Source organism: Choloepus didactylus, chromosome 10, assembly GCF_015220235.1.
Source record: "Choloepus didactylus isolate mChoDid1 chromosome 10, mChoDid1.pri, whole genome shotgun sequence".
Taxonomy (NCBI): Eukaryota; Metazoa; Chordata; class Mammalia; order Pilosa; family Megalonychidae; genus Choloepus; species Choloepus didactylus.
The window spans coordinates 2,013,730-2,035,997 of NC_051316.1; the positions used below are offsets into that span (position 1 = coordinate 2,013,730).

Genomic DNA, 22,268 nt, shown 5'->3' on the forward strand with positions numbered 1-22,268 from the left:
CTGTCTATAGTTGGGCCTGAAAAATCACATGTAGATATTTGTCCAGGAGCCAGATTCCTCAATATGTCCCTATGGGGACAGACATATATTCTGGATATTGGCTTGCTTTCCCTGCTTGTAATGCTTCTGCCAGCATCACAATCTGTGAACTTATAAAATGCCTATTGAGCATCATGTCTTCCATCCAGCATGGCATTGGATCAAGGATCACATATCACAGCAGAAGTTGTGCAGCAAAGGGCTCACACTCATGAAATCAACAAGTTTTCCCATATTTCTCATCACCCAGGATCAGCTGGGCTTATTGAATGGTACAAGGGCTTATTAAGTATTCAGTTTCAGTGTGAACCCATTGCCGCACTTCCTTTGCTGGGAAATATGTTCTCTGATTTGATGCAATGTTGTGTGAAAGCCATGATAGTGTAATAGGCCTTTTGTGTGTCCATGGACAGAGAGATTGGCTAAATGGGTAGTTGAAAGAGAAAACTATGGGTATTAACTTTGTCCATGGAACCAATTACAGAAATGAGTACTTTGATAGATTTCATATTTTCTTTATACTTTTAGCATAAGATGTAATCTGTATATGCTTATCATTCTCATCTTCTTTGCCCTTATTTCCATTAATATACAAAATTATATATAAATATACATGTATGTATGCATACATATAATACATCTGTATCTTTATGTAAATAATTGGAATTTATCTTTATGACCTAGTTTTCATGTAATAGAATATTCAGTGAAACCATGACTAAATTTGAGGAAGAATCATATAATCCACAATGGATGCAATGGCTCTTGGGAATATGCATCTTCTCATTCTGGGGAAGAGGGAGAATTTCTTTCCCTGCAAGAAGGATTGATATATTTTGTTTGCAGACATAAAGAGTTATTTTCTTTGCTTCAAGGAGTACAAATGCATGCACAGTGACACATATGGAAGCTGAGTATTCAAAATGGTGGTATGTCAGTTATCATCTTATTGCCTTTCAGTTCTGTATACACCTTTAATATAAGCTCTGTGAGAAACAACATAATTCCTTTAAATATTTCTCCTTTAACATGAATATTACATTAAGTTATCTTAGCAGAGGGCATTAGAGAGACATTGCTAGTAAGAAGAATTTTCCTGGTATCTCTGGTGCAGGCTAAGGAGGCTGAAGGTTTGACTGTCAGAATTTCTAGTATTTTTGTCCCAGCTATGGGCCCTGACACCTTCCCCTGACCTAGCAGACTTGGCATAGCCACATTGTTTCCACTGCTCAGTAGACACAGAAACAGAGCAATGCATCATATTCCCTTGGCAAGCCCCTGGGCAGCATGTATGCAACCACTTGTAACCCAGAAGCTCATCCACTAAGGTTGTAGCTCCTTATGCAAACCTCTCAACCCCATCATCTGTGATCTATGTGCCTTGAAGGCCTTTGGTCCCCATAGGTACTTGAACTTCCACTGCAGTACCAAACCCCTGATTGCTGAACCCCTCCTCCCCAACCTGCACTCTGGAGAGTTGCATTTTGCTTACCCAGCAACTCCATATCATCTCTAGCCCAACAAAATTAGTGAACTTCACTGCTGCAGAATTATACTTTTTTCAATGAAGTATGCGTCCCTTCCAAATTTGTCTTTACGTAGGTATTCTCCTCCTGATTTCTAATACCTTATAGTATTTATCTATACCTTTAGTTACTCTTTTATTATAGTTAGTATTATATTAAATGTCTTCTTTTTTAACAAATTTCATGTTGTCTATTTCTTGATTTGACCCAGATTGTTATAGGAAATTTTTATACTCCCATCCTTGGGGAATTGCATTGTGACTGGCAACACCTTGAAGATTCCAGACCTAAAGTGTCTTACAAGAACACAAAAAGGATGTTCTGTGTGTGTGTATATGTGTGTGCATGTAAAACGTTTAAGGGAACTGTTCTGGTTTGCTAATCTCTGATAATGCAAAATACCAGAAATTAATTGACTTTTATAAAGGGGGTTTATTTGGATACAAATTTACAGTCTGAAGCCCATGAAAATGTCCAAATTAAGTATTAACCTGAGTATAACTTCACTGAAGGAAGGCCAATGGTGTGCAGGAAAACTCTATTTGCTGAGAAGTCATACAGCTGGCATCTACTGATATCAGGTTGTGTTCCAGCTCCTCTCTCAGCAACTGTGCATTCTTCAAAATATTGCTCTTTGGGTGTTTTCTCCTCTCTTAGCTTCTCCAGAGCAAATTCTGGGCTAACATCTCCAAACTGGTAGCAAAAGTCTGCTTTCTATGGCCATCTCCAAAATGTCACTCTCAGATGTTCTGAAGTCTTTCTGTTTGTGAGCACTTTTATAGTACACCAGTGATAAAGACTCACCCTAAATGAATGGGTTCCATATCTCCACAGAAATAACCCAGTTAAGTGTTTCACTCACAGCTGAGTCACATCTCCATGGAAACAATGAATCAAAGGATTACAACCTAATCAACGCTAATATATCTGCCCCCACAAGATAGCATTAAAGAACATGGCATTTTGGGGGACATTCAAACCAGCACAGTAAGGATATGAAACATAATTGCCAAAACTACAGAAATGAATTTTTTACTTTTGAATTACTATCATCCCTAATTCTCCAAAATGTATAGACCAATATGGATGTTCTGCCCCATTATGTGATTGCTTTTTAATCTTGTTATATGTGAATTAAATCAAGAAAATATAAATGGACTCTGTGTCATATTGTTGACTAAGAGGTATGATTGGGAAATAATTCATAATATTTCTAATAGTCTTGAATCTTAACGTATAAAATCACATTCAGAATAAGCAAGACTGAAGTATGTGAGAGTTTTATGAGTATGATAATCTTGGCAATATCAGGGGCTGGAAATCTGAGGAAGATGGGAATAACCATTGATTCTAGAGAATTTCAAGAAGGTGTGTCCATGATACAGGTCCCTAGAATGTGTGTGCATCAACCTATGCTAATCATTTTAATAAACGCATAAAAACAGGGATATTAAAGAAAGTTAAAATAAGGAACAGAGTTTGACTTCACAGTAATCAGAGGGATAGTAATTATTTTACATATGATAATCTATTGAACATTTTTATTGTTCTAAGCATTTTAAGAAATACCACATCATATGAGGTATAATCTATGCCCACAACAGTTGAATTCCTCATTTACAAAAAGACCATTATTACTCTTTTTCTTTATCAATCTTGTGGCCCTACTCAAATGTACCTAATAGCTCCCTTCCCAATCCTGTTCCCCCACTGCCCCACCCATGACTACTTTGAAATTAATCTTGCAGTTGTGAGACTGAAGAGAAACTTTACTCATACTTTAGGGGAAAAAGTAAAGAAAAAAGACAACTTTAGATACTATTCCAAGTTATCAACCTCATGCCTGACCTGCCCATCCACTCTTTTGCCAGGTTGCCTACTGGTATTTTCCAATGCCTTAACCTAACTGAAATCTCAATTACCCTTCTATTTTCTTTGGAATTGAGTTCTACTGTCTCTCTCCTACCAAGGTAGCTATAAATCATCCTTCAGTTGAATGTCAGGTGACATTTTTTCTTTAAAGATGCAAATAAAATGCAAGAAAGTGTTAAATTATTAGTGATTAATCAGTTTAGAGGAGAAGTGGCCATTCATTTTGAAAGATGTAAAACAACTCCCAAGGGTAGTTAAAATTGTCCTGTATCCTGGGGATATGTTCAAACTGGAAAGAAAGACAGGAGACTGACTTCAGTTTGCCCATAGACCATATAAATTTAAATCGTGTCTGTGTGTATCTTCCATAAGAGTAATTTCAATTGATTTGAAATGTTAACATTATTCACAAATTTACATATTGCTAACTTTGTGAAAAATAAACAGTGCTCTATGGATTACTTTTTTTAAAAATATAAGCATTTGATTTGAATTAAGACATCATCTCAATATAATCATATATACTGGATATAAATATATGCAATTTAATTTAAAGTACATTATGCTTAGATATAGTTGTTATAAAAATCAATTTCTTAATTTAGTCAACTGAGTTCTAGTCTACTGATAAGTTCTGTATATCAATGTTTTTGTTGAGGTTATAATATAATCATGCAATTTTCCTGACTTAATTGTTAGGAAAATAATTAGGACGATTGAATATTTTCTCTGCATTTCCCTTATTCAACCCAAATATATATCAAGGTAAATGATGTTTATTGTACATATAAGATGAAATCTAATAGTTTCTTTAAAACTTCTGTGAAAATTTTTACTTAGCCACTTATCTCCATCTTGGATGTGTTCCTTTCCATAATAAACACAACATCTTGAAATATACTATAGAATGTTATGCAATTTCTGTAAAATTTGCTCCTATTCAGTGAACAGAAATGTTCAACCAATTTCCAATTTTAGCAAGATGTTATCGTCTTGTGGCTCAATAGTACCTAAATTTAACTGAAATTAAATTATTTTCATTTGTGGGAATAAAAAATGTGCTTATTAAGTAACATTTATCTTAGAAACACAGACAGTTTTATCTATCTCATGAATATCAACAAAATCCATAGTCATTAAAAACATTTAAAATTATCAATGACTAATTTATCTTGTTTGTTAATTTTCAGCCCTTTGAGACTGTTTTGTATCTGAAAAATGAGTTTATTTCATTATTGAATCAGTTATGGTGCTTAGGTGGGTTTTGACAATTTGAAAAAGAATTGACATCTGGAATATTATAAAATATTATAAAATTGAAATTTTTGTGATGGAAGAAACTAAAAGGGATAATTGAAAAATGTCATCTGGGTTGAAGTTACACCAACATCCTCTAAGAGTCTGTAATAATAAAGATGTCACCATGAAATACTGAGTAAATGTAGAAAAACCCAGAGCACCAACTCTACTTCTGAAATGAGTTCAAAATGATTCAACAAAAGTTGGGGTTTATAACTTGGGAAAGAACTGTGTTTGCTACCAAGCTATATACCACAAACCCCTGATATATATTTTAAGCCAATGATGTCCTTATTCAAGAAAATGCAATGTATTGTAGTCATAATTGAATTACATGTAACATAATATAGACTTATATAGCTGCTAATAAACATGCTATTCCTAACGTTTGTATACCATGGATGTTACATTATAGGAGAGAGAAGAAAAAGAAAAATGTTAAAGTAAATAACAGAGAGCATAATAGGAAGATAATTAGGCAACTCACTCTCCAGACTTGCCCTTTCCTAATACCTTCATGAGGGCTCTGGCTACTTCTTTGTTGTAGAAGCTATAGATGAGGGGATTGAGCATAAGAGTGAGGATGGTTTAGAAGGCAGACACCATTTTGTCTTGGGTTGGAGAATGATGAGAAGTGGGATGCATGTATCTGAGCAAAACTGCTCCATAGTACATTCCTACTAACAAAAGATGTGGGGAACATGTGACAAAAGCCTTGCAGTGACTCTCCCCAGATCCCATGCTAATGACAGCCAGGGTGACATGAGCATAGGAAGCAATTATGAATGCTACAGGGAAAGCAATCATTACTACACAGAAGATGAAAAGAACCTTTTCAAATATTGATGTGTAATTGCATGAAGGCCTTAGTAGGGAAGGGAAATCACATAAGAAGTGGATTATTACCCAGCACTGACAATAGGAGAAGGAAAATTGAGCTATAGCATCAAGATACTATCAGAAGAGCCCATGATCAAAGATGAGGCAGCCATAAGTCCACAAATTTTTGGTCTCATTAGATTGGTGTATCTTAGTGGGTGGCAAATGGAAACAGAGTGGTCATAAGCCATGACAGCCAACAGGAATCATTTGGAGCCAAGTAGTGATGAATAGAACAAAATGTGTGTGGCACAGTATGCAACAGTAATTGAGTTGCTTCCAGATAAGTAGTTGAAATCAATCCTGGGTACCACAATGCAGATGAGCATGAGGTACATATGGGACAGTTGGCTGAGCAGGGAGTACATGGAGGTGAGGAGCTGGGTGACCAGGTAGATGAGGAGAACCATGGCAGTGTTTCCCATGTAGGCCATTGTGAATATGCCCAGCACCAGAGAGAAGAGGAAGATGTGGGTGGGGCTCTGATAAAAGATTCCAAATAGGATGATGTCAAAGCTGATGGTCTGATTCTCCCATGCCATGATGGTTATTTTCTTTATCTAGAACCAAAGAAAGGGATATCAGTTCATTGATTAGGAAAACATATACTCATTGCTTCATGATTCTGTAAAATTCTATAAGTAAATGATAAATACAATACAGAGGATTAGGAAAATCAGAACAAAACAATAGAATCAGCAAAAATGGGTTCATTCAGCCATGCCTCACTTACAAAATTGTGAAACTTTCCTAATTGCAGCTTCTGGGCATGCTTTTTCTAATTTGCAAAATTAAGATGATAATATATATTTTATATGATTGGTGTAGTTTTTACAAAACTGAAACTTCTCAAAAGACAGTTTCTTTGATTTGCAATGGATGGAGGTGCTTGAAAGGGTACATCAGTTGATGAAAGGAAGAGAGAACTGTGGTATATACATACAATGGAATATTGAGCAGTGACAAGAAGGAATGAATATGTGTGGCACGCCACTAAGTGAATGAACCTTGAGGACATTATGTTGGGTGAAATAACCCAGAACAAATGGACAATTATTGTATGCTGTCACTAATATAAACTCTCTATAATTAGCAAATGCTGAGAATTGAATTTTAAAGCATAGATTATCAGGGGATAGAACATGCACAGATATTGGGCAATCAATGATTGAGAAGTATAAAATGTTCAATCTGGCCCATTGTAAAGGTAACTAGACTGTTAAGCCCTTACAGCAGTCACATCTATTACAGAGTTTTAACTATTATTTCTAAATTCTGAGATGTGGAGCTTTTTGTGTAAAACCTGGTAGTTCCCTGGAACTTTGGGTATTTGTGTGACACCTGAGAGTCAGAGATAGAGTTCCACAGCTCTGAAAGTCAACATTATTCCAAACAGTGCTGCTAAAGAAACTGAAAAAGGGATAAAATTCAATTAGAGATATGAATGAAATGGACTTGATTAAGAATAAGGTAAATCAGGACACAGGGTTAAGGACGATATTAATTACATTTTCAAACCTCACCTTCTGTGTGAGACCAGAGGAAGAGATCTATATTTGGTCCAAAATTTAAATTTTCTTTAGCACACTAATTTAACATATATGGAAAATTTATTTAAACAATCATAATTACATGGAAGCTAAAATAGATAATGGGATCTTGTTATTCTATACAGGTTAATATTATACCCCAATACATCCCATACTATTTTACACAGAAAATAAAAAAGGACTTGAAGTTCCTCTTTAGTGACTGGGTAAAAGTGTTTAAATATTAAAATTCCCCATCTGCAGGATTGCTGATATTCATTCAAACATTAGGAACACCCAATTTAATAATCAAAACCTGTGATCTCGTGCCTTGCACTTATGAAACATATTCAGGCAAAGGAGAAGCTGAGTCTGCTTTTAATAATGCCTGAGTGACTCCTAGAGAAATTGTTTTGTTGCTAAAATGTGCCCTCTCTCTCTAAGCCAACTCTACAGATAAACTCACTACCTTCCCCATACCTGGGACATGACTCCCATGGGTGTAATTCTCCCTGGCAACATGGGACATGACTCCCAGAAATACTAATGGTGTTGTTAGGGCTATGGGATGTTTTGGGTATTCTTTTTATATTTTTTATTTTTTTGGAATAATGAAAATTTCTAAATCTTTGTGGTGATGAATGTACAACTATGAGTCATAGATTGTATATTTTGGAGAGATTATATGGTTTGTGAACATATTACAATAAAATTGCATTAAAAGAAAAAAACAAAACAAAAGACAGTGTCTAAATATCAGAGGTTCCTTAAAAGATAAGTTCTTATGGGAATTCAGCTTAAATCACCATGTAGCTGACTTAATAACAGAGATTGAAATATGTTCCTGCTATCATGGTATTAGGTACTTTTACTACAAGTATCAATAACAACTCTGCTGGCCTGATACTACTATTATAGTTTAGCATACTTGGTTTATAATTTCTAGTAAATGCCCTAAGCAATGTTATGTGGTGAAAAAAGGTCTTCAATCTGAATCAAATAACTTAGCCTTTGCTACTATAGCCCAATATTTACTGTAGAGAATATATAGACATGAAACTGAAATTGAAGGGTGGATAAGGTCTGCCCATTCAACTAATTCTATTGAGTTCCATCTCCATGCCAGGCAATGGGGATAGAGAAATGATCAGGAGATTCAAAGCCCCTGTACACCTACATTGTAGCAAGCAGAGTATAATGGTGACCATAAGAGGATAAATGCTATGGAAAAAAATGTAAGGCCAAGAAGAGTTTGAGAACTGAAGGGGAGAGTTCAACTTTGAACAGAGAAATCAATGAATACCACACTTATCTAGTGACATTTGGTCAAAAGCTTAAAGAACTGAAAAAGAGGCCACATCACAGGAAAGAACATTTCACATGCCAGGATTATCAGAGTGGAATGTAATAAATGGAATGCCTGGACCAAAAAAAATATTAAAAATGAGTTGATTTAAAGAAAACAGATGTTTTTAACTTACAATTATGTTAATTTTTATTGCAGAATTCAAATTAATTGTATAAAGAAATTACACATGTATGAAGAAATTTAATATATGAGGGGAGCTTATAACCTAGTCAGAAATAATCATACCATAAACAGAAAAACAGGCCTGGTACATAGAACAATTAGACCATAATACACTTTTACTCATTTTTCCATGCATCTTATTTTTTTGGATAATTCTGCCCCCACATTAACAGATAAAGATTATTTATAGATTGTATTATAAATATTCTGACAATCTCAACAATATAGGATTGAAGAAATCTCTGTGATGAAAGTTTCAAATAGATTTGGATAACAAATATATAAACCAAATATTCTTCTCAATTTTCTCATTTCCATTATTAATTCAAGCTGAATTTATATAATTGCATATGTAACTGTATGTCTCTTCATTGCTTTACAATTTCCTTCACACTTTAATGTAAAATTTTCTTCACTTGTCTTGCTTTGTCACAGAGAACCTGATGAAAAATGGCCATATAAAATTCTATAGTATTTTCCTGGTAATGTAATTTAAGATGTTAAGTACTGCATCATCTAATATTCTCTGTATTAATAAGATCACATGGAAATTTCTTCAAGAACATTCTGTTAAATATGCTTCTAGGAGAAAACAGGATGTATCTTCTTAACTAGTAAGAAATTTGGACTGAATTTACTTACTTTTTATTTTCAAAAGGAAGATCAGATACAATTTTGAAGATAGATGTCACCTAAACAGGAGGAAGGTGATGTTAAAATGTGTTCCAGAGAGAATTGTTGTTTTATAAGATTTTTACATGTACTCTAACAAAGATCTATCAATGGTGAAAAACTCTTTGGAATTCCAAGTTATGCAGGACTATTTATTGCCACACAAGTCAGAGCAATCTAAGTGACAGCCTGTGGGCAGGAGGGATAAAACAATCTTTTTGGAATGGATTTATAATCTGGACATCTTTTTATTTTTCAGTTATACTTATTAACATATCAAAATATTTATAATATGAATTACATAGTTTGTTCTCTGCTTTCAAATATTTTTCCTGTAGTGCATTCATTTTTCCATTAGTTGTAACTTTCTGCTTTCATTTGTATTTATTTTATCTACTCTACATAGTTTTTCTGGTTAAAAAAATCCGTCATTTTATGAGAGGAAATAGTATATACATTCAATTTTTAAAATAATGGTTTTTCTTTGTCTTAGCTGCATCAGTATTCTAAATCTTAGATTTCATGATACTGTGGTAGGTTCCTGATTTCCATAACAAGAGTAACCTTGAAATCATTGGTTCCATGGCTGGAAATTGAAAAGAGAGTATTGAGTCAAAAAAAAATGGAAAAGAGACATCAAGCATCCAGATTTGGAAAAAAAGAATAAGCAAGTCCATATATAAAAAGATGCTATGACTGTATTTATTATTATAATCAACCCTTGTTGCTAAACTGATTACAACCTCTTATAACACACATTATCAGGGAACAAACAAAACAAAATAAGCAACACCAACAAAACATGGTCACTCTAGCAAAAACAATAGGACTTTTAACCATTATGACAGGTAGTAGCACTGACAAGCCTCAGGAATGGAACAATGAATGAACAAAGATCATATGGTTACACATTCATGAATCCTTTTATATAAAGTTTAATCTATGCAAATGATATATCATAAGAAATTTGATATGAAAAGAGGTACAGAAGAAAGTGAATGATGCACAGCAATTTGGGGATGATGGTCACCTGTGGAGTGGACCAGGAAAGTTATGCAATGAGAAAGAGTCATATTGGTTGTTAAAAACAGTGATAATGTTCCTTTAAAGTATATTATAAAAATCCTTTATTTCTAACAGATTTGAATACATAGATCTTGGGACTATTTGAAATTTAAGAAAACAATTTAAAAATTGATGTAAAGGCCTAAGAAGAGCACATGGCACATGTAAAGCATCCATGAACATGTTCTGCAATTATCAGAAGAGAATGTGCCCTAAGTCTGCCTCTCAAATATCTTGTTCGTGTTCTGCCACTGTTCTCCTACTGACACCCATCCACAAACCATTTCTTTCTAACATTAGGAGTCCCAACATGATGTGAAAAAAAAAAATAAGATCAATTGGTGTGATGGTTAGGTTCATGTGTCAACTTAGCCAGGTGATGGTAACCAGGTGTCTGGTCGAGCAAGCACTGGTCTAACTGTTGCTGTGAGGATGTTTGTGGCTGGTTAATAAACCACTGGGCTGGTTTACTAAATCATCAATTGGTTGCAGCTGTGACTGAGGACCTTCATGAAGAGCATGTCCTCCACAATAAGAAAATGCAGTCAGCTGGATTTAATCACATTAGTTGAAGACTTTTAAGTGAGGCAGATAGAGGACCTTCACTTCTTATTTGGCTGTGCAGGGAAACATTTCCTGAGGAGTTCATTGAAGTTGCCAGTGGATTGCCTGAGGAGTTCATCAAATATCTTCATTGGAGTTGCCAGTTTGCTGCCTGCCCTATGGAGTTTGGACTTGTGCATACCCACAGTTGAGTGAGACACCTTTATAAATCTTATATTTATAAATATCTGTTGTTGATTCTGTTTCCCTACAGAACCAAAACTAATACAATTGGTATTCCATCTTTCTCATCTGTGAGCTGACACAGGTAACTCACCACATCTGCCTCAATTTCCTTATCCCTGGAAGTGTAACCTGCAAACCCACAATAATATTATCTTTTATTAGCAACTGAATTACTTTATAAAACTAGCTTTTATTCATATTACATTCTTGATGTATTTATGTGTATATATGTATATAATCATTATCAATCCTTAAAATAACTGAAACCAAAAAGTGTGATAACCATTGATGTAGCCAGAAGGCAAACATTTAAAACATAGAACACCTCACTGAACTATAGTCTGTAACTTTTGAAGTAAGCAGAATCAAAACCTATAACTACTGTAAGGCACTGTACAGCAACCAATATGCCTGGAAGATTCAATAATAATGCTTTATTAAATAGATATGTAGACCTTGACTGTAAATGTATGTTTCTTAAATAATGTAACATGTATTCAAAACTAATAACTGGCTCTGCCAGCAAACTCTTATTTTATCCTAGTTTCTGTTAACCTTTGAAGCAGTAAATACTTGTAACACAGATACCTGAATGTTTGGATGATGGCATATTCATTGTAACTGATTACTAGCTCTGCCAAGACTTCATATCTCAATTTATGTAATCAAAGTCAATAAAACCTTCTTATCTTATTTTACAACCCTGAAGCCTTGTACCACTGAATGTAGCCCCCTAATGAGTACTAAAGAAGAAACATATGTTAGGCTAGATATAACCACCTTGCTCATTACCCTAAGCCTGCCTGCCTTTGTTTGAATACTATAAAACTATCCAAGTCGCTGTAGTTTTAGGAGACAGATCTGAGGTTTTAGCCTCCTGTTCACCTTGTATTGTGCACCACAATTAAAGCTCTTTTCTTCTCTTTTGAAATTCCATTGTCTCCAAATTGGTATTTGAGTGAATCAGACTATAAATCCAACTTTGTCCAGTGTCAAAAAGAGGGCACCACATTTTACAAAGGAATATTTTAAGGATGAAATGAAAAAGAAAGTTTATGAAACAGAACAAAAACCATTTAAGAAATAGTTTATCTCCACCACAATCAATGGAAATGTTGGCAATTAACTTACTTCCAATGATTGTAGGTTTTTGGAAAGGCAAATATTTTTCTTGCATATTTTTGTAAGTTCATCATCATTTAAAAAGGCAGTACCTAACACAGTCGGAACTTTTACCACTATTGATAAACGAAAGGAAAGATGAAATGAACTAGAGCTAAGGAACACATCAAAAGTATTCATGAGAGTAGTCCAAAGTCATCCCAATACCCACTTTTTAGTATAATACTCAAACGTGTTATATTATTTAACCCAAATAGAGATTCAATATTATGATAATTTTAAAGGTAAGATACTTATGTATGTTGCCAGATGATCCTGAAAATATATCTCTTTTTAGTGAGTTTTTAATCAGTAAATTTACTAATTCACTTACCCCTAATTTCTAAAAGCATTCTTTAAATCTAGAACTCATTCTCACTCTGAATTGTGACTTTCAAAAATTTATATATATTTTTATTGAGATTGTTCACATACCATAGAACTATCCAAAAATCCAAAGAGAACAATCAATTGCCCGTGGTACCATCATACAGCAGTGCATCCATCAAAACAATTTTTTTTTTCAATTTTTAGAACATTTTCATTACTCCAGAAAAGAAATAAAGACAAAAAAAGGAAACTCAGATCCTCCCATATCCCTAACCATGCCCCACTCCATTATTGGTTCATAGTTTTGGTATACTACATTTGTTACCGTTGATGAAAGAATGTTAAAATACTATTAATTGTAGTATATAGATTGCAATAGGTGTATATTTTTCCTATATGCCTTTCTATTATTAACTTCTAGTTATAATGTCAATCATTTGTTCTAGTTCATGAGAGAGATTTTTAATATTTGTATAGTTAATCATGGACATTGTCTACCACAAGATTCACTGTTTTATACATTCCCATCTTTTAGCCTAAAACTTTCCTTCTGGTGACATGCATGACTCTGAGCTTACCCTTTACACCACCTTCACCCCCCTTGTAGTTATTCTCACAACATGCTACCATCGCTGCCATTTCCAAACATTTAAGTTCACCCTAGTTGAACATTCTGCTCATAATGAGCAACCAGTCCCCATTCTTTAGCCTCATTCTATATCCTGGTAACTTATATTTCATGTCTATGAGTTTACATATTATAACTAGTTCATATCAGTGAGACCATGAAATATTTGACTTTATGTGTCTTATTTCACTCAAAACAATGCCCTCAAGATTTCTTAACCCATTTCTTTTAAGATAGTTTTGTTCACACACCATATATTGCATCCTAAGTAAACAATCATTGGTTCCCTGTATAGTCACATATTTATGTATTCAGCACCAGCACCACTATCTATATAAGGACATCTCCATTTCCTCCACAAAGAAGAAGGAAGAGTCAAAGAAGGCAGAGATGCAAAAAAAGAAAGGAGAAAGAGAGAAAAAATAAACAAACAAAAGAACAAAACTTGATAGCTAGAAAGCACAAAAGGAAAAATAGCATTAAACTAAACTATAATAAAGAGACATCACCAATGCCAAGAGTCCTATACAATTTCCCGATTCCCCACCCCCCATATGCATTTAGCTTTGGTATACTGCCTTTGTCCTATTAAAAGAAGCATAATACAATGCTTCCATAAATTATAGTCTCTAGTTTGCATTAATTGTATTTTTCCCCAAATCCCACCCTATTTTTAACAACTTGCAATGTTGACATTCATTTGTTCTACCTCATGTAAAAACATATTTGTATCTATTATTACAATTGTTGAGCACCCTAGATCTCCCTGAGTTTCACAGTCCAAGTCTTTATCATTTTTCTTTTTTTCTGGTGTTCCACATGGTCCCAGCCTTCTTCTTTCAACTATATTCACAGTCACCTTTGTTCAGTGTACTTACATTGCTGTGCTACTATCTCCCAAAATTGTTTTCCAAACCTCTCAATCCTGTCTTTTTCTCTCTGCCTGCAGTGCTTCCATTAGTGTTTCCTGTACAGCAGGTATATTGTTTACAAACTCTGTCATTGTCTGTTTGTCAGAGAATATATTAAGCTCTTCCTTATATTTGAAGGATAGCTTTTCCAGATAAAGGATTCTTGTTAGTGGTTTTTCTCTTTCAGTATCTTAAATATATCACCCCACTTCCTTCTTGCCTCCATGGTTTCTATTGAGAAATCCACACATAGTCTTTGTATGTGATGGTATAGTTTTCTCTTGCTGCTTTCAGGATTCTCCCTTTATTTTTGACATTTGATAATCTGATTATTAAGTGTCTTGCCATAGGCCTGTTCTGTTTGGGGTATGCTGAACTTCTTGGATCCATAATTTTATGTCTTTTGTAAGAGATGGGAAATTTTTATTGATTATTTCCTCTATTATTCCTTCTGTCCCCTTTCCCTTCTCTTCTCCTTCTGGGACACCAGTGACACATACATTCTTGCCTTACATTTTGTCCTTAAATTCCCAGAGATGTTGCTTGTATTTTTCCAATCTTTTCTCTATCTTTTCTTTTTTGTGTAGGCTTTCAGCTGCCTTGTTCTCCAGTTCCTGAGTGTTTTCTTCTGCCTCTTGAGATCTGCTGTTGTATGTTTCCATTGTGTCTTTCATCTCTTGGGTTGTGACTTTCATTTCCATTGATTCTGCCAGTTGGTTTTCTGAACTTTCAATTTCTACCTTATGTATGCCCAGTGTTTTAATTATATGGTTCATCTCTTTTACCATATCTTCCCTAAACTTTTTGAATTGACTGATTATTATTTGTTTCAATTCCTGTATCTCAGTTGAAGTGAAAGTCTGTTCCTTTGACTGGGCCATAACTTTTTTTTTTCTTAGTGTAGGTTGTAGTTTTCTGTTGTCTAGGCATGGTTTTCTTGGTTACCCCAATCAGGTTTTCCCAGACCAAAATGGGCTCAGGTCCCAGAAGGAAGAAATATTCAGTATCAGGGTGCATCTTAGAAAACTGGTACACTCTGTGATGCCTCAAGTCACTGTGCTTTTCTGCCAAGCAGGTGGCACCTGTCATCCTGTAACTCCAGATTGGTGTAAGGAGGTGTGGCCCATGGCTGTTTTCCCCCAGGATTTGGGGTCAGGTTCTGAATGTAAGGTGGTAGTAGAGCTGGGCCCCTCCCCTTTCCTCTTAGAGAAGATAAACCCCCTAGGGAGAGGTCATTAGCATTTAAATGGTCTCTCTCTGCCTTTGCTATCTCCACTCTTGTCTTGGCAAGAGCAATGGGAAATGCAAATGGCTGAGGCTTTCTCCACTGAGCTGAAACAGGGACTGAAATCCCCTTCAGGGCTAGTCCATGGCAACTCTCTGGCTCTCCAAGGTCAGTCATCACTCAAAGCCTGTGTCTGCTTTTTGGGTATTCATAGCTTGTAGTGAGCAGTCCACACTCACTAATTAAAACCCCAGTTGGAGCTCTGTTGAGCTATACTCACTTGCTGGGAGAGAGCTTCTCTCTAGCACCAAGAGGCTTTTCAGCTTGGGCTGTGGGGGGAGAGGTCTCTTGGCTTGGATCTGCAGTTTTTACTTGCTGATTTTGTGCTGTGATCTTGGGCATTCCTCCCAATTCAGGTTGGTGTATGATGAGTGGATGGTCATGTTTGTCTCTCCACAGTTCTTCTAGATTATTTACTCATTGTTGCCAGTTTTTTATTAGTTGTTTCAGGGATACTAACTAGCTTCCACTCCTCTCTATGCCACCATCTTAGATCTGAATTGTGATTTTATTTAAACCTTACCCTCTGTAGTTTCTCAGGAAGACACAAACAGCTGTGTGAATTATAAGAGCTTTCATTCCAAGTAAACACCTGTTCTGCATCTCCACAGTAAGAAAGAAACTTAAGTTTCAGCCCTCCAGAGAATTCATTCCCTAGTGTTCAATTAGTTTTTATTATCTTCAAACTCCTCTCTCAGGGCCAAAGGCAGTATTAGCTTCCTTTTCTTGAAAATACTACACAGGGAAGATAATTATATTTTTTTTCCTTTTTTTTTTTTTTTTCATGCATGTCTGTTTTACTACTTATTGACCCATTCACTAGATAAAGGTGTTGTCAGTCACAAGGCTTAAACACTCACACAGCCACAAGGTAGAAGCTATATAGTTATACAGTCATTATGAAAGATCAAGGCTACTGGGTTACAGTACAACAAAATCAGGTATTTCCTTCTGGCTACTTTTATATACTAGAAACCTAAAAGAAACATCTATGTAATCAGTCAGTCATCATAAAAATTTAAGTCCTAGCTTCTCCATTACAACTCCTCCCTCTTGATATTTCTTTCAATCTTTAGGGATATCTGGGCAATGGCAATACTAACTTGTTCATCCTCAAAAGGGGTTTCAACAATACAGGGAAGAGTAAGTAATTGGGTGATGTTCTTGGAGATACTGGTAACTCTGGGCTTTGGGGCTTATCTGGCATAGGAACAACCTGGAGGCTTTAATTTTCTGAAGAAAATAAACTTAATAAGTAAAACTTTCATACAGTCTTAGAGATCAGTGTACTTTTTAGAGTTTTCAGGAAAACTGTTAGCTGGGGCTTGGCATACTGTGGCAAATTGCAATATCTGGCTGAAGTTTGCATAGGAATAACCCCTACAATGACCTCTCAACTCTATTTGAAATCTCCTAGCTATTGAAACTTTAATTTTTCATTTATTTTCCCTAGTTTTATCAAGAAGGCATTCTTAATCATATGATACCAGGGGCAGGCTCATATCTGGGTCATGTCCCACATTGCTAGGGAAACTTACAACCCTTGGAGTCATTCCCTATGTGGGGAAAAGGGAGTGAGTTTATTTTCACAATTTGGCATAGAGAGAGAGGTACCATCTGAGCAACAAAACAGATTCTATTGTGTTGAATCAGGCATAATTATAAGTAAGCTTAGCTTCACCATTATAGAAATTAGTTTCGTAAGGGAAAACCTCAAGATCAAGGGCTTGGCTTATAAAGTTGGAAGTCCCCACTGTTTAGTAGAATATCAGGAGTTGCCTAGATGGGGAAGTTTAATAGTTTCACCTTTTTTCTCCAGTCCAAGAGACTTGTAAATATTTTTTAAATTTTGTGCCTCAAAAACTCTGGAATATATATCAGGGTATTACAGTAACCTATACAGAATAACAAGATCTCATTCCCTATTCCAAGTTCCTTGTATTTAGGTTGTTTATATCAACTGACCATTCAGGTTAAATTAGAGAGTGTGCTACAGAAAATTTAAATTTTGTACCAAATAAACAACTTTTTCTTTTGTCTCACAAAGATGTTGACGTTTTTACATGCAGACAATATCATAGACCATACAATATTTGCTTTTTCTCTGGCTTATTTCACTGAACATAATGTCCTCAAAGTTCATTCATGTCATTGCCTGCTGCATGACTTCATTTCTGTAGTTGCATGATATTCCATCATATGTGTACACAACAGTTCACTCTTCTACTCATTCAATGTACCCACCCCCATCCATTGGCCATCATAAGAGTGCCTTCATGAACACCAGTGTGAAATGTCTATTTGTGTACATGATTTCAGTTCTTTTGGGCATATAATTAGTAACAAGATTGCCAGATGATATGGCAACTCCATGCCACCACACTGCCTTCCAGATGGACTGCACAATTCTGCTTATCCACTAACAGTGAATAGGTATACCTCTTTCCCCACCTCTCCTCCAGCACTTGTAGTTTTATGTTAATTTTTAAAACAGTTTTATTCACACAGCTTACAATCCATTTTAATTGCACAATCAATGGCTCAAATAATTATTAATTCACCACCAAAATTGATATGATAACATGCCAATTTCTTCCAAAAAGAAAGAAGGAAAAAAACAAGAAAAAGCCCATATCCTTCCCTTAAATTCCCCTCTTCTTTACAGTTAGATTTGATCTAATGCCTTTGTTACAATTAATGAAAGCATATTACAGTGTTATTGTAAAGAATGTAGTTTACATTAATTGTATTTTCCCATATACCATCCCATTTTTAATACCTTGTGATAGTGACATACATTGTTCTGGTTCATATAAAAACTTTCTTGTATTTGTAAAATTAGCCACCATTACTTTCTGCTGTAGAGTCCCAGTCTGAATCTTCTGGCTTGCTTCTGGTGACATACATTACTCTAGCCTTACTGTTTTCAAATGTACTCACACTCAGTTTTATTAATTATACTTACAGTATTCTGCTACCTCACACAGAATAGGGCTATCGATTTTCAAACCTTTGCAATCAATTTTGTTCAAAAATATGTATTTCTTAAGCATCAATTAAACAATCTCTGCCCTCTGTCTATCTCCTCATAACATGAGCTCTCTAATTTAACAGAGTTTTCTCATTGTAGTCAGTTCATATTAGCAAGACCATACAGTATTTGTCCTTTTATTTCTGGCTTATTTCACTCAACAAAATGTCTTCAAAGTTCATGAACATTTTTGCATGTGTCATGACTTTAGTCTGTCTTTTGGCTGCATGATATTCCATCATATATGTTTATAAAATGGTATGTTTATCTACTCATGCATCTATGAATATTGGATTCTTTGAATCTATTGTCAATCATGAATACTGCCAATATAAACTACATTATTATACAATTGCCTTCAAGATTCATGGGTTCTGGGTTGTAGTTTGATAGTTTCAGGTATTTACTGCTAGCTATTCCAATTCATTAGAACCTAAAAAGTGTTGTCTATATTGTGCATAAGAGTGCATAAGAGTGCCCACCAGAGTGACCTCCATCCCATGGAATCTCCATCCCATGATGCCAGGTCTAGATTCTTCCCCATGTGTCATATTCTACGTTGCCAGGAAGATTCACTCACCTGGGTGTCAGATCCCACATGGGAGGGGGGCAACGATTTCACCTGCCAAGTTGACTTAGCTAGAGAGGGCCACATCTGAGCAACAAAGAGGCCTTCAGGAGGAGGCTCTTAGGCACAATTATGGGGAGGCCTATCCTCTCCTCTGTAGCAACAGTCTTCCCAAGGGCAAGTCCTGTGGTAGAGGGCTCAGCTCATCAGATAACCGGTCCCCTATGTCTGTGAACACATCAGGAACCATTGAGGTGGGGAAGCCCAACACCCCTGCATTCTCCACCAGCTCAAGGGGGCTCTATATATTTTTTTCATTTTTTCAATTAACTCTTTTTTAAATCAACTATATCAAAAATATTTTTAAAAAATCATACAATAAAAAATCATTTCAAACAAACCATAACAAGGGCATAAGTAAAAAACAGCTAACCTAAGATAACTACTTTATTTCCAACATGTTCCTACTCTACCCCAAGAAAGCAACCTAATATAGCAACATTGCTGTGAAATTCTTCCTACAATACCTATCAGAAATTAACAGACCATAGTCATTCCTGGGCATTCCCAGAACACTAAATTTACCCACTATAGCTTAACTGTTCTTATTGAGTTATCATTCACCCTTCCTTAATTGCTCTCTATCGCTAGTTCCCCCAAATTCTACATTATAAATGATTTGTTTTACAGTTTTCAATGTTCACATTAGTAGTAGCATATAATATTTTTCTTTTTGTGCCTGGCTTATTTCACTCAGCATTGTGTCTTCAAGGTTCATCCATGTTGACATATGTTTCACGACATCATTCCTTCTTACAGCTGTGTAGTATTCCATCGTGTGTATATATCATATTTTATTTATCGACTCATTTTTGAAGGACATCTGGGTTGTTTCCATATCTTGGCAATTCTGAATAATGCTGCTATGAACATTGGCATGCAGATATCTGTTCATGTCACTGCTTCAGATCTTCCAGGTATATACCGAGAAGTGCAGTCACTGGATCAAATGGTATTTCCCTATCTAGTTTTCTAAGGAAATGCCAGAGTGACTTCCAGAGTGGCTGAACCATTATACAGTCCCATCAACAATGAATAAGAGTTCCAATTTCTCCACATCCCCTCCAGCATTTGCAGTTCCCTGTTTGTTTAATGACAGCCATTCTACTTGGTGTGAGATGGTATCTCACTGTGATCTTAATTTGCAACTCTCTAATAGCTAGTGAAGCTGAACATTTTTTCATGTTTTTCCTTGCCATTTGTATTTCCTCTTCAGAGAACTGTCTTTTCATATCTTCTGCCAATTTTTTAATTGGGCTGTCTGTACTACTGTCGTTGAGTTGTAGGATTTCTTTATATATGCAAGATATCAGTCTTCTGTCAGATACATGGTTTACAAAAATTTTCCCCATTGAGTTGTCTGCCTCTTCACCTTTTTGACAAATTCCTTTGATTTACAGAAACTTCTAAGCTGGAGGAGTTCCCATTTATCTATTTTTTCTTTTGTTGCTTGTGCTTTGGGTGTAAAGTCTAAGAAGTGGCCACCCAATACAAGGTTTGAAGGCGTTTCCCTACATTATCTTCTAGGAGTTTTATGGTACTCTCTTTTGTATTGAGCTCTTTGATCCACTTTGAGTTAATTTTTGTATAGGTATGAGGTGGGGGTCATCTTTCATTCTTTCAGATATGGATATCCAACTCTCCCAGCCCCATTTGTTGAAAAGACTATGTCCCAGTTCAGTGGCTTTGGGGGCCTTATCAAAGATCAGTCAGCTGTAAATCTGGGGGTCTATCTCCAAATTCTCAATTCAATTCCATCGATCAATATATCTATCCTTGTGCCAGTACCCTGCTGTTTTGACAACTGTGGCTTTATAATAAGCTTCAAAGTCAGGGAGTGTAAGTCCCCCCACTTCATTTTTCTTTTTTGAGTGTTTTTAGAAATTTAAGTCATCTTCCCTTTCCAAATAAATTTGACAACAAGATTTCCAAGTCTGCAAAGTAGGTTGTTGGAATTTTGATTGAGACTGTAGATAAGTTTGTGTAGAATTGACATCTTAATGACATATAGCCTTCCTATCGATGAACATGGAATATTTTTCCATCTTTTAAGGTCCCCTTCTATTTCTCTTAGTAGAGTTATACAGTTTTCTTCATATAGGTCTTTTACAGCTTTGGTTAAGTTTATTCCCAAGTACTCGATTTTTTTAGTTGCTATTGAAAATGGTATCTTTTTTTTGACTGTCTCTTCAATTTGTTAATTTCTGGCATATAGAAACATTACTGACTTATGTGCATTAATCTTGTGTCCTGCTACTTTGCTGAATTTGTTTATTACCTCTAGTAGTTGTATCATTGATTTCTCAGGGTTTTCCAGATATAAGATCATATCAGCTGCAAACAATGACAGTTTTACTTCTTCTTTTCCAATTTTGATGTATTTTATTTCTTTGTCTTGCTAGATTGCCCTAGCTAGCACTTCTAGCACAACGTTGAATAACAGTGGTGACAGTGGGCATTCTTGTCTCATCTCTGATCTTAGAGGGAGGGCTTTCTATCCCTCACAATTAAGTAGTATGCTGGCTGAGGGTTTCTCATATATTCTATTTATCATATTGAGGGAATTCCTTCAATTCCTAACTTTTGAAGTGTTTTCATCCAAAAGGGATTTTAGATTTTTTCAAATGTTTTTTCAGCATCTATTGAGATAATCATTTGATTTTTCTCTTTTGATTTGTTAATGTGTTTTAATACATTGATTGATTTTCTTATGTTGAACCATCCTTGCATGCCTGGAATGAACCTCACTTGGTCATGGTGTATGATTTTTTTAATGTGTCTTTGGATTTGATTTCAAGTATTCTGTTGGGAATTTTTACCTCTATATTCATTGGGGAGATAGACCTCTAGTTTTCCTTTTTTGTAGCATCTTTGCCTGGTTTTGGTATTAGGTTGATGTTAACTTCATAAAATGAGTTACGTAGTGTTCTATTTTCTTAAATGTTTTGAAAGAGTTTAAGTAAGACTGGTGTCAGTTCTTTTTGGAAATTTAGTAGATTTCCCCTGTGAAGCCATCTGGCCTTGGGCATTTATTTGTGGAAAGATTTTTGATGACTGACTGGGTATCTTTGCTTTTTATTGGTGGATTGAGGT

At 35.3% G+C, this 22,268-nt stretch overlaps 1 pseudogene; it reads right to left on the minus strand.

The window, feature by feature from the left end:
* Positions 1-5,219: 5,219 nt before the first annotated feature.
* Positions 5,220-22,268, minus strand: part of LOC119505588 — a 74,923-nt pseudogene continuing 57,874 nt past the window's right edge.